The 13,800-nt window shown below is 38.4% G+C and overlaps 1 long non-coding RNA gene across 3 annotated transcripts in view; it reads right to left on the bottom strand.

The window, feature by feature from the left end:
- Positions 1-13,800, bottom strand: part of LOC117232142 — a 175,116-nt gene that overhangs the window by 57,665 nt on the left and 103,651 nt on the right. The gene's annotated exons all lie outside the window — the stretch shown is intronic.

The raw sequence follows: 13,800 nt of genomic DNA, 5'->3' as shown, positions 1-13,800 counted from the left end.
CTCGCCTGGAGGTTATCAATGGCGACACGAAAGCACGGGGACACACAGACAACACACCATCGCTGCAGAAGGGAGAAAGGATGCGTAACGTAGCGGCTCGATTTTGCTATTCATTAGAGCCGTCAGTGGGTAAACAAACAGCGGGTACTCGTGTGTGTGGATATGTGATTAACGTGGAAGCTTCGCGTAACCACCTCGATATCAGTCGGGGGTGAACTGTGCACAAGCTTCCCCACAGTCTGCACAACCTCTTCCCACCAAGACTCACCCCAACCTCACCGAGTCTATACGCGAATCGGGCTCATCGATCGAATGTCCCCCAGTCTGGTCCATAGCAAAAACCAGCAAAACCACGATCGCATGTGATCGAGGCACCTTGCCCTATTTACGCTGAAATGATCAATTTTTCCATAAGTTCTAACTTTCATTTAATAGGTTTACTTAATAGGTTGTAACTTTCTGGAATAATATACAAGATCCTTTTGTTTGATACAGGTATTAGAAGTCATTGTATCTTTTCTAACGGAGGTTGTTTCAGGAAGAAATGAACTCTGGAATGTTTTTGGGTAAAAGTTGAATTTTGCGGCGATAAAATGATTTCTGTCTCGAGACGATGAACTCGACGACTCACTTTCGCCCCTCCTTCGCATTTTGGAATTTTCGTTTCGAGGAAATGATGTTATGTTATACCTTATTTGTTACATTTGATTGTTGTAAAATTGATTCCCCAAGATTTGTCTGTCGTAACTGACACTGTAAAATAATTCGATATATTCTACACAATGCGTAATTCCTTAAACTTGCAAGTATGTCACCGTTTTCTCCAAATATGTTCCAAATTCCAGCTATCTGTAACTCTACGTAACTCATAGTATCAGTTACCATTAGCAACTTCATTTCGACTACGCTGGCTAATCTTGAAATTAATGTAATAATTCTGCCATAAATATTCCGATATTAAAGCAGATAATACCGATCGATGCAATATTAATAGGACATTTTTCTACAAGAACCGCATGATGTCGCGGTCGTGCAAAGGCGTCCGCATTATTCATGCGCTATTGTCTGGAAGAATTGGTTCGCTCGATCCAGGAATAGGTTTCACTGGAACAAGTTACGGTATCTTCCTTATTCCATGCTGATATACATCGCGAGGCAAACGTAACGAGGGGGATGACAGGTTGCAGGATGTCGATGAACAGCGTCGCGATTTTGCCTTTGTTTTTAATCACTGACCGAGTAGATTTGATGTTCTACCGCGGAACGTCGTTAATTGGCCTAGGATAGCAGAATAATCAACAGTGCTATTAGTTGGGCGAATTAAAAGCGCTGTTAATGCTAACGTGGGAATATTCTGATCATCCATTGTCTAGTCTGATCTACGTGGCTTCTTATAATTACGTGGTAACTGTATCGAACCGGGCCTTATGCGTGTGTACACGTGTTCCTCCACGCGGACTATAATATCATTTGCACTGCAGATTCGTTCCAATAGACAGAGGTGTGTTTAATTGGTCCGTGATTGCTTCGTGATTGCTTCGTATTTGCACGAGCCAAGATATTCAAATTTCGACATCATTTTTTATGGGTTTTACAGTTTATTGTTCTACGTCCTTGATGAGTTCATCGTCAGCTGCTAGGTGCCTAGGATGGCCCGATAATAAGTGATCCGAAATATAATAAACTGGCAAGTTCGAATATATAGATATCACTATGTCAGAAAATTGGGAATATACAAAATTAAGTTACCATATAGATATTTCGCTATTAGCATATGGCGAGCTAAAAATTGTAGCAGTTGGAGATTTTGAGAATTTTAATATAAAATTTATGTGTGTTCCTCAAGTCTTAGAAACGTCGTCCTTTTAATTCCACCGTGCATTAGTTTCATAACTAATTAAGTTATAATTTTATTCTCTGTCGGGATACATCCTCATGACTTGAAAAAACGTAATGAGATTTTGTAATAATAAACAGACAACGCTCTGTTTTATGAAGATTAGCCATGATCTGATTTACACCATTATAATTCTCAAACAAACTATATGTATATTTTATATGATGACTACTTGAGACGAATATGATCGAGGGATTTTTCTACGAAAGCTATACATTTAAGTAATACGCGTTGCTCAAATAAAAATTCGTATTGACACCGTTGTAATTTCACTTCAAATGCTATCAAGATTGTAAAGAAAATCACAGGTGCTTGTCAAGTACCTTCGCAAATTGACGTTCATTTTTCGCGGACCGTAATATGCGCGCGATAACGTCGAAGTGAGGAATATCGGTTGGACGATTCAGCGTGAAAAGAGGAGGGTTGGGTCCCGGGATCGGAGGAAGGAAACGCGTTCGGGACGGTTCACAGGCATCGTTCCCGGGGGAAGCTATCGGCTCGCGTATCGAGAGGAGGGTGAGCGAACGGTTCCGGAAAGGGAGAAGTAAGAGGGAGGGAAAACAGGGGGAGGGGTGGGCATGCAACAAGTAGTTCGGTTTTCAAAGCCCATTGAAATTGATGGCTTTCCCATACCCTGACAACTCCCTGTGAATCTGCGGCGGCGGGTTCTGTTCGCGGACGAGCTTACAATACATCCAAGCTTTCATCGATATTGCAACGCCCCGGCTGGAAAGGGGATGAGTGAGAACTGATAACGAAGGAAGCAGAGGAAGCCCGTCCGCTGGTTTTATTACTGCATTTTCACCTTGTCATAGCTTCTCGCTTCGGCTCTTTATAAGCTATCGAATGTCGAGCTATTTCCCTTCCTCGTTTCACCATCCCCGTTACGCCACTAAAGAGTGCCTCTGCACGCTTTTCCCTCGTTGTGTTTGCCCCCTTCCGTTCGTGGTTATGGTTTCCCGAACCGGATTTGCATCCAAGCCGCGCCAAAGGGTATCGATGTATCATTCGAGCACCGCCACCGGGCTAAATTAAATTCCACTTGTCGCGCTGCAGCGATGAAAATCACGCGACCTCTCGTCTCTACGTACACTACCGTCCATAAGTATTTTCAGACTTCCACATTATTGCAAATACGTAAGATAGGGTGATGTAGCGTTATTTGAGTCACTAACACGTTCGAGTCGTGTTAAGTAATTCGTCATATAAGTTGTGAAATTCGATTATGAAAAAATCTTGCAATTATGGTAAGAGGCAAGAAATTAACGATAGAGAAACGTATTTTAACAATAACTTTCATAATATAACAAAAATGTTAATTAATATTATTGGCGACATTTTGCAAATTTTACAAATCATGTTACTAATTGCTGATATTATGTAAATACCTTTGCGCAACAGTGACACGTTTGATAACAAAACAAATAATATAGTAAGAGTAAATTTAACAAATTACAAATTACCTGATCATTTACTTGAACCGTTATTTGACTAAAGAAAAATCTATATAAAATCTACAACTTTTAATTTGTCAGTTTACTAATATTATTAATCGGTCAATTATCGTGCAGAAGTGTCATGTTCAAATACTTATGCTCGATAGTGGGTAGTATAAAAATGCTTACCACGTATCTTGGAAAGTCTCTGGTTCATTGGGACGCACGGTGCATTTCCATCGAGGATGGGCGATGTTTGTTTCCGACTTAATTGGATCCGCTTTCCCGATAGGTCTCGCGACGAGAGCCGATTTTCCAAGGTAATTAGAATTGAACGATCGAGTTGAACAACGAGAGGATTAAACGTGTGCCCGATTAATTTTTCAACGGGATTATCAACCGGCATTATCGTATTATTGGATCGCCATGTTGTTTGCTATCTACGATATTCTTTGGAGAATTACTCATCCGGAAAATGAAAACGACCGCCGCTTATTAATGCTGAAATTTGATTGATCACTGACCGGTTAAATTTGCAGAATAATATCTTCCACCGCGCATAGATGTTATGGCTTTTCGGCGTGCTTGTGGCTACTCTAATATGGGTTAAATCAAGACCGCTTTGAAATCGCTTGATAATTCATTGTGACGAAATAGAAATTATTTAACGTTTGTTTTCGTTTCATAAGTCACTGGATAATTAGTAGATTCAAGATAAATATTACATTAAGTTTACAAAATGCAGCTAACAATTATATAGTTGTAATGTAATTACATAATATATAATAATATATATGTAATATATATGTAATATAATTACATAATATAATAATAATGTATAGTTGTAATTACTGTATAGTAATTATATAATTATATAGTGCTAGTTATATTGCAAAGTAAACCATTGTGTAAAGTATTGTGTTTTTATGGCCTTTTTAGAAACTTATCTTAATTCTTCCATTTGCAAATTATTTCATATTTAATATTTATCTATAATTTATCGATCTATTTTTCAGTGGATATGAGATTCCATAGAAACATTTTTGCATTTAAAAATACGTAAAATTCTTCATAAACTTTATCGATAATTGATGAAAATAATAATTCTACTTCAAAACCTTACACATGTAACGATGACCATCACAAGAATTCAAGAATCGCTGAATAGTTTCTAGTAACTTACTAATTTAACAAATTTGAAAACACACGAATGTTCCATAGGTAAGAGTAGGTTCGTCGCTGTAACTCGAAAAATCAGATAGTATCGCGATGGTTGTTGAAAATGTTGGCTGAAAATGCTAGTTGAAAATGAATAAGACGTTGGCGGAGCAACCGGCTAATAAATAGTAGAACATTTTCTTTCGAGTCGACACAAGTACGTGCTCAGTCATACTGTCGTCCCGCGAAAAAGTTCGCGGTCGATCCCCAAGCAGGGGCGGTCTTTGGTGATGCTTAGCTTTGCTTGCAAATTATCACAGGTACACACCATAGGCGCAGCACGTGTTTAGCGTGCACTTTAGTGCAATATGTAGTCGCTCTGCGCTTTAGCTTGCAGTCGATATTACATCTCGCCTCTGGGGACTCCCAGTGTATTAGCAGTGGTTCGCAAATTCGTTCCAAGAATCAAGTTCACCTTCTTTGAAAACCCTACGAACATCTCTCCTTCGTAATCGCAAATGAAACAGAGTTTTAAAACAACAATATCTTACACTCAGAAATAACCACCAAAATTTCAAGATTCGTCAAGAATACATATATTATCTATCTTAAAGAAAACAAAGGCTCTCGTGATTTTCCAAAAAATAAAGAATTGTTAACGTTTCGATATAAAATTGAAGTGAAAAACCTCGCGTATTGAAAAAGATTCTTGCTTGGCGTTTCTCAAGCCTAAAGAACTTTCTACTCATAGAAAAATCCGATTGAAAGACGACGATAAAAGGAACGTAAGAGGCTAAAGCTTGCGTCGATGGAACGTAACACGCGTGACCAGCTGTTCCTAATGATGAATATCGATGGAAACTCGGGCGTTCCCGTGATCAGCGGATTCCCGTCGCGAGCGAGACCGTTACGGTCGGCGATAATATCGATCACACTCGATAACCCGCAACAGGTGAAATCGTCTCTCGACGAACTCACCGTACTCCCTCGAGCGTGGCCGATTGAGCAACCGATCAGCTGCGGCCGTAGAAACCGGTAGATAGGTATCTGCGCGGAAGCGTCGTTATCTTGGTTCAGGGAAAAGATCTCGAGAAGGAGAACCAGGTGAAGCGACCGAGGCCCCGGCGTAATACGTTTATAATGATAACTTGTCATTACTCCGCGCGCGGCTCCGCGCTCGCAGACGAAGAAACCGAGGGGGACCAAGAGAAATGATGATCCCGCCGCTGCGGGCTAGGTAATAGCTGCCGGTCGAAGGAGCATGATTATTGATTAGTTTGGAGGTGCCCGATCGGTGCCGGTGATCCATCAACGATGAAACCCGGCCGCATCGATGCTTCTCGCGTTGCTCCCGCCCTCTCAAGTCCACACACGAAGGACTGGTCTTTAAAAACGCATTACCAGACCCGCGCCCCCCTGCGCCCGGCCCAGGTTCCAGCCAATCAGACCGATAGATTCGAGACCGACCGATCGCACAGACCGTTCAATTATTTTGCAATCAACGATCCCCTTGGTCCTTTGGCTCTCTTCTTTTCAACGGTGCCGAGAAGAAGAAGTTCCGATTCCGAGACTTACACTTCGACTCTGGCGAGGTTTTCTATCGAATTATGGAAAAGAAATGTTTGGATTTAAGGGTATTTTTTTCTCTAGTTTCTCGGTAGTTCCGATTCCTTCTGCTTCTACTTGAACTCGCAGTTCCCTATCTTTCGGATAATGGAGAAGAAATTTTAGGTTTCTGGTTTTTTCCTTTTTTGGAAGGAAGTTTTGATCTTTTACTTCACACTTGAATGATATGATTTCTTATTGTTCGAGTAATGGATAGCAGACAATGGGCTTTTGGAATTTTTCATTTAGTTAGTTCTTGGAGATTCTGATTTTTCAGTTTCCATTTGAACACGAAGGTTTCTATTGTTCGCATAATGGAAATTGACATTCTTGTAAATTCTTCTTGTCTTTTAAATAATTGTAAAAAGATTGTACGGTTTTGGTATTTTGTTTAATTCTGTGGATTTTCGATTTTCCAACTTCCATTCGACTGTGAAAATTTCCTATTATTTGAATAACGTAAACGAGATTTTAAGTTTCTGAGATTTTGGGCGAGTGGACATCCATAATAAGTATATCTCTACGTATATCTAGTTCTTATTGAATCCATGAAAAGTTTCTACGAATTCCAGCACAGCGATTAAAAGTGTAATTTGAACGGACACCTGCGGTTTACCCAGCAGTTCGATTTTCGAATTTCAATACGCAGCCAGCAAGATTTCGCTCGGAAATAATTTCCACCTGACACCAGCACCTGTTCGTTACATTCAATAAACGACAGACGGACTATTTAATTATAAATACCTAATTCGTAAACATTCATCGGTATTTCGATATGTTCAATAGAATTCTACACGATATCACGCTGCTTAATTTCTTTGTATATATTTAAGACAGTTAAAACAATTTTCCAAATTCTTCGCTATCAAAACGCGACAATTATGAATTTATCAGAAATTTAGAATGTATGAAAAACATATAAAATATTCAAAGCAAAATACACTCCATAATATTTAACGAACAAAACAAGTCACTACTTGCATCCATTTTCGTTATTTACTTCTAAAAAAAACACGAATTTGCATAAAGATCTGTAATCATAAGCGTTGGCTGAAGATCCATGAAATTTATCCACTTATTATCTACCATAGGAACGCTATCAAAATGGCGTTTTTTAACTGATCGTCCTAGAAGAGCATATCGTCGAGTGCTCTGAAATTTTTACGATAATCAACTGGAAATAACTTCGTAACTTTATTACGGATCTCCTTGGCCGGTGGGGGTGGCCTAATAAAAAAATATAGGGCGCGGCCTGCTTCAGATTTTACAGGCGAGCTGTGTCTTTAACGCGGCTCGATCATCGTTGTTCGAGTAAAACTCGAATAAAAAATTATCGCCTCGAAATGCAACGCTTTACGACTGCGCAGGGGAACGCAGCGATTGTTTACAGTAAGTAACGATAACTGAAAGTTCGTTACTCGCAAGTATCGCGAGCTACGATTCTCTCATACTAGATGATACTACGTATAGTATTATGCAAAAGTTTAAACTCCCTTTTTATGTGTTACTGTATATACCTACTAATATTTGATTCAGATTATCAAAAATTGTGTATTCAAAGTACGCAGTAAAAATTTATAGAAGCGATCTAATATAAAATTAATAGAAACGATCCACTTCTCAGCGAGCTGCCTGCTCTCCGAATATTTCGAAAATAGGAAGCAGAGCCAGGTGGAAAAAAAAATGGTGGTTCTCAAACGACGAACGTCGCAGCGGTCCATCAACGCTGGCAAACAATAACGGTTGCGAGCGTTAACGAATGTTTATGCGGCTGCAGCGGGTCCCAGTCCATCAAAAATTGATTAACAAGAGAGTCGCACTTTTTCCCCCGGTCTTTGCCCGCCATTCGTTCCGCGAATAAAATATTTTATCTGCCTTTGGCCATGGACTCGCGACCATTTGCATATCAACTGATACAGCTTGCAAAAAAAAAAAAAAAAAACGAAGGAAAAAATATAAAACCAAGGGAAAAAAGAGGAGGGAAGAACGTATGGCGCGGGCACGTAGCTAACTCTCCACGACGTTCATTGCTAGACCGAGGAGAGGGGGGAAAAGCAGGCTGGCGAAATTTACGCGCGGTTTCCCGAAAACAGATTAATGCTCCCTTAAATGCAGTAACTTTGCTCGTGATTCGAATGCAGGTCGATTCGTTCGAAAATGCACGGTCTCGCGCACGTGCGTCGCGTCTGCACGAGCGTTAATTGCCCGCCGGGATTGCCACTCTTATCTGCCTTTAAATATTCGATATTTATATGCGGAATTGTTTTACGCGGCGCGCGAATTTCACGGCGATAAATCGCCGGTTTATGAACTGTACGCTCACAAGCGTGGATCGCAATGAAAAGAGCCGACAATGAAGATCTAGTTGCTATGCAGACTGTGCTAATTAAAACGACCATTGTCGTCGATTGCTGGTTTTTACTATCGTACAAACACGTCCCGACCAATTATCGGCCCTGGATACAAATTCGTTACGATCCATTTTAATCGTGCCACCGTGTCGTTCGGTTTTATCCGTTGATTGGTAGTTGCTTTGTTTATCGCGTTTGGCTAGTGGCTATTATACGGGGCGCCTCTGTAACTTTGATGACAAATTGATGCAATCTACTTGTAGCAGATACAGTCGATAGAGGAAATATGTTTCAGTGGAAATTGTGAAAAAATCTGGTAATAATTAAAATATGTAGAAAGCGTTGTTTGATAACGAAGAAAGTATTTTTGAGACTAAATGTCATTCGTGAAATATAAATAATCGATATGAGTTAGCAGAAGAGATACGCGTATTACTTTGTTGCTATAGATACATTGTACTGTCGGAGAGTTACAAGAAATGTACTTTATTATTAAAAAATCGCATCGCAACATATTGAATCATAAAACTGACAAACGTTATACAATTTTGCTCAACGTACAAAGCGCCTTTGTTTTCTTGCAACTCCTTAATTCTTTTATGGCTATAAATCCATAGCAGACTAAACACTTGCTGCGGATTAAACATACATTGAACGATATGTCGGTGAATATTCACACATTAACAGACAGTTTAATGTATCACTGAATCTTCTGAATGGAATGCATCAAATTTGTAACAATTTTCTAGGACACTCCGTACATCATAACTTTTAGAACTTTAACGTGCGGCAATAATGCCTATTTAATTTGCATAGTACAGCAGAGCGAAGACCAGAAGAATCGAACGAACTGGAGTTTATAGTTTGAAATTTGATAACCGCATTCGAGAGCAGCAAACATTAACTTATGGGCATTTCGAAATCTCCATAACAAATAACGATAGTCGTTAAAGCAAGCTATAACACGCAAATTGAACTTTTACACGTGGTCACGTGTAATTTTCATTGACTTCTAAAGTTCACTATTCGAAGAATTGCACTATTATATTGACATCAGTCGAGCGTGCCGAAATTGAAAGCTGCGCACCTAATGACCGATCATTTGACAGTCCAACGGTCCCGTGGTATTATAATTTCATCAAATCGGCATTAGCCGCGACGATCGGCTCCCTCTCAGTATGTCGATGCCAAACATTAGCCTTACGCGCAGCTTCGAGATTTATGTTATCATTATACGTATCTGAATTTCCACATTCTATGCATTTGCATATTTTTTGCTTAATTTCTTCGCATTTGCAATTAAATCTTCGCATATTAATTAAACACGAATTTCGTGCGGCCGTTTTATGTGCTAATTAGCTCAGACTTGGTGAATTGTAATATGTTCTGCGTATAAAGAGGTAAAGGGAAATATCGAGAACATGTTTATGAAACACTTATGCGATAACAATATAATTGGATGTTGCAAAGTTAGAAAATTAATTGTCCCAAATTGAGGCACTATGCATAAGAAATGGAATATATATTGCGAATTTGAGACACAAGCTATGGATATTAAGAGAGGAAATTTTCTAACTAAAATAGCAAAACGATAGATGAAGTAATTGATCTAGAGAAATAATGCACCAAATTAAAATCCGCTAGACTATACATGTTGCTATGATTGATATAATTTAAAAACCAAACATATAGATATAACTCTCAATATTACAATATAGTAGGAAGAAATAATTGTCTCGTGTCTTATTAATATATAAACACAATATATATATAACATGTGGAAATTAAAAAAAAAATCTTAATTTGACCATTCGATATACAACATCTCCTACAAACTTTGGGGGGGGGGGCAATATGTGTTAAAGTGTGAGTCATTCGCGTGCAGAAGCCAGCCACGATAAGTTTCTCGGTCGACGTTGATAATCAAATTCGTCGTGGGATGACGAATCGGCCAATTAAAGCTCGATCGTTCGTCACGATAAGGGTAACTGGTCGATGAACCAACCCGTATTAAGATACGATACCAGCCTCGTAATGACGGCACCGACGAGCGCCGTCCTGCATAGAAGGTCAGTTGCTCGATTATAAATTTAATTTTTCGTAATAATTTATACGGTCTTTCGGGCAGAACGAATTTGTTTAGCAACGGCCTGGCAACCACGAGAAAACGACACTGTCACGATGCTTGCCCAACGAGCGATATTTATTAAGGGAATAAGACCATTTATTCGATGAACATTTGCGACCCCTAACGCAGCAAAAAGATTATAAATATCGAATAAACGATAATTAAATAAACACATCATTTTTAATTTTATAGGTTGGTTCGATGGTTTTTTGTTGCTTGGTAATAGGAAAAGGTAGAAAGACGAAAGAAGTGACTAAACGAAGTTAGATTAAATGACTTTGACGTTCAAGTTCTTTGAGCTATTTTGTAATATGCAACTCGAGACACCCTTGGTACTTTTTTGTCGATGATCTTCGTGAATCTGCTTCGATGCGGCAATGTCTGATGAGCCTCTCGAACGTCGACGACAATTATATTTCCATTAGAGACTTTGACTCTCTGGACCCTTCGCATTTCTAATAACCGTATGGTCCGCGAACCATTGGTCCCACATATCCTCTAATTCTTGGCCATTAAAAGGGATACCAAAAACCGTTACTACGCATACACGATACGCCCTCATCATTCACGAAGCAGTAATCGAGAATTCGAAGAGGAAAAGGCTAATTGTAGGGATTTGATAGACACTGCTTTCATAAATCTTTGTTTAAAGTATTCAATCTAAACTTTCTGAACGTTTTCCATGTAAGCAATGTTTTATAAAGTGTTTTTGTAAAGTGAATCAAGAAAGGAATAAAAGAGAGATTAAGTGAAACGTACTTTTATTACCATGTTTTAATGCAATTGATTGCTTTTTTTTATTACTGTTTTAAACACATTGAGAATAAATATCGTGTGCGAAAATCTAAATGAAATATGACAGTTCAAACTTTCGAGCATTACTTCTTTGAACAATACCTGGTTAATACGAAAATTAAATTTGCCAGTCTATTCAAAATCTACTTCTCTAATTCTCTACAAAATTTACTTAGAAATTCAAAGTTATATCTTGCAGAGGAAAATTATCAGAATTCTACGTCGTATCGTGAAACTATCAAACTTCTAAATCTATCCGATTCTACCGACGCATAGTCCGCCATTAATCCCATCTGTGCTAATATGTCAGTTACTAAAAAATATTTGTATAAAGATAAAGAACAATGAACGATAACAAACTGGCACAATAACCCACGGTCTAATCCTTTTCTCAACTTTAGAATCGGTTCGTCCAATCGATAGTATTCGACTAACCGAAGAAAGTCGGCAAAATCCGGTCGCGGCCACCGCTTTTAATTATCAACTCCTAATCATCAATCAATTTCGTCTTTATGCGAAGCCTGACCCGTGGCTATCGGCATTTTTTGCTTTCAGTTTCGAAACCGCTCTCCACTCATTCATTCTCCTCACCCTTACACCAACCCGACCGTCATTATAGTCGATCGTTACATGCATGATCATCCAGGTCAAGTTGATTTCCATCGAACTTTTTCTTCCATCGTTTCCTATTCTTGGAACGACATTTATTCTTGATTCGATGTACGTCCGAATCCAGAGAGGATGCTTTTTCTGACTTCACGGTATGCGTGCGAGTTAATACGAAAATTTTATATCAAAATGAGAATTTATCTTTCCCGAAAATATCGCTATTTTAATTTGGTTGTTTCGGATTTTATAAACGATAATGGACATTTTAATGTTGGGTAAGTTTTCGTGGATAACTAGATTGTTTATTTAAGAAATTTGTGTGCTGGAAGAAATATTGACCTATTTTTAACGATCGATAATACGAATTATTAATGTGCATAAATTTAAATCTGAAGATACAAAATTGCGGAACATTATGAACAGTTCTGAAATTAGAATGAGAAAAATGCAGAAACATTCGAAGATGTGTTGTTGAAAGTTGTTGAAGAGAGTAAAGAATAGCTGCGATGTCGAGAAACAATGCTGCTGACAACTGGCGCCGCAGCAGCCAGCAGCGGACACTTCAACAACTAACGACAGTGCCAAGAACATTCCGTTTCTCCGAGCATCCTCTAACTATAACTACAGAAATACTAAGTAAATAAGTTTTTTAACACCAGCAAATTTTGTTCGGATATGCAAAGAATAAGAAACTCGTTGTATTCGATCAACTTTTTATCGAATCTAACGTATTTCAGTTTTTATTACATCGATGCCAGTTCAATCGCAATAAAAGTGTATTTTAGATATAAAACAGATACAACGTAACGTTATGTCATTTCTTGTTGCAAATTGAATAATACTTATATCAAATGAGAAAGCAGTTCCCGCAAATTTAAAAAGAATATTATACTAACCAATATAGTATAATACTTCGAAGAAATAAGGTATGTACAATTACTTGAATAAAATCAACGTTACAAATGAGTTTTCTTTTTGTAGTAAAAACTCGTTATAATAATCTTTCTTTAACAATCGTTGTATTATAAAATGCACGAATAATTCAAGTTATAATAATTCTCTAACTATCGAGCAATCTTTCTATACTTTCGAAGATTTAAAAATAGCTTGCTAAACCGGTTGTATTACGCAGAAAGTAACACAAAGTATTTTTTTACGCAAATATTGCTCCCGTAAGACTTGAAAAATTAAATCCGTCAGCAAAATAGATTCGAGTACATTGAAATCATATACACGTTTACATATAATTAACGTGACGTCACACATTCTACATAACACCATCGTTCCAGCGGATTATGTCGGCAGAAAAAGCCGTGGACGACAGGTCGAGAAGGAGCAACGGTACGAAATAGTTTCTGTCATTTATCGGTGAGAGATGACTGCGCTGAGTGCCGCGGAACGCTGCCGGAGAGATAATGTTTTGCAGCAACAGGTGAGGCAGGTGCTCGACCTGAATGCCGAGCTGCACGCGTCTAATAATCTGGATCTATAGATCAGGTGTCCCGACCCATTTGAACTTACGAGAGGTAATAATTATCACCGAAACAGTCGAAAAAGTTCGAGCCTGCTAGTTGTTCGACTTTCACGGCAGTTGCATAAAATGACACGATACTCTTAAACATTAATAAAAATAAGCGGGTTAGAGTTGCGGTTATTTCAAATGCTTCGTAATGTCCACAATACTGTATGGAACATACCTACAATTATTTACAAATTAAAACTTCTTCCAAGTTGACTTTTATTCCATTAATGTATTGTAAATTATTATAAAATAAATTTACTTAGCTCTCGAATTATTTTGTTTTCCACTTTTCCTAACCT

This window comes from Bombus vosnesenskii, unplaced genomic scaffold (assembly GCF_011952255.1).
Source record: "Bombus vosnesenskii isolate JDL3184/JDL3185 unplaced genomic scaffold, Bvos_JDL3184-5_v1.1 scf7180000013263, whole genome shotgun sequence".
Taxonomy (NCBI): Eukaryota; Metazoa; Arthropoda; class Insecta; order Hymenoptera; family Apidae; genus Bombus; species Bombus vosnesenskii.
Note: the sequence above shows the minus strand (reverse complement) of the source record. Positions and strands in the feature narration are given on the sequence as shown.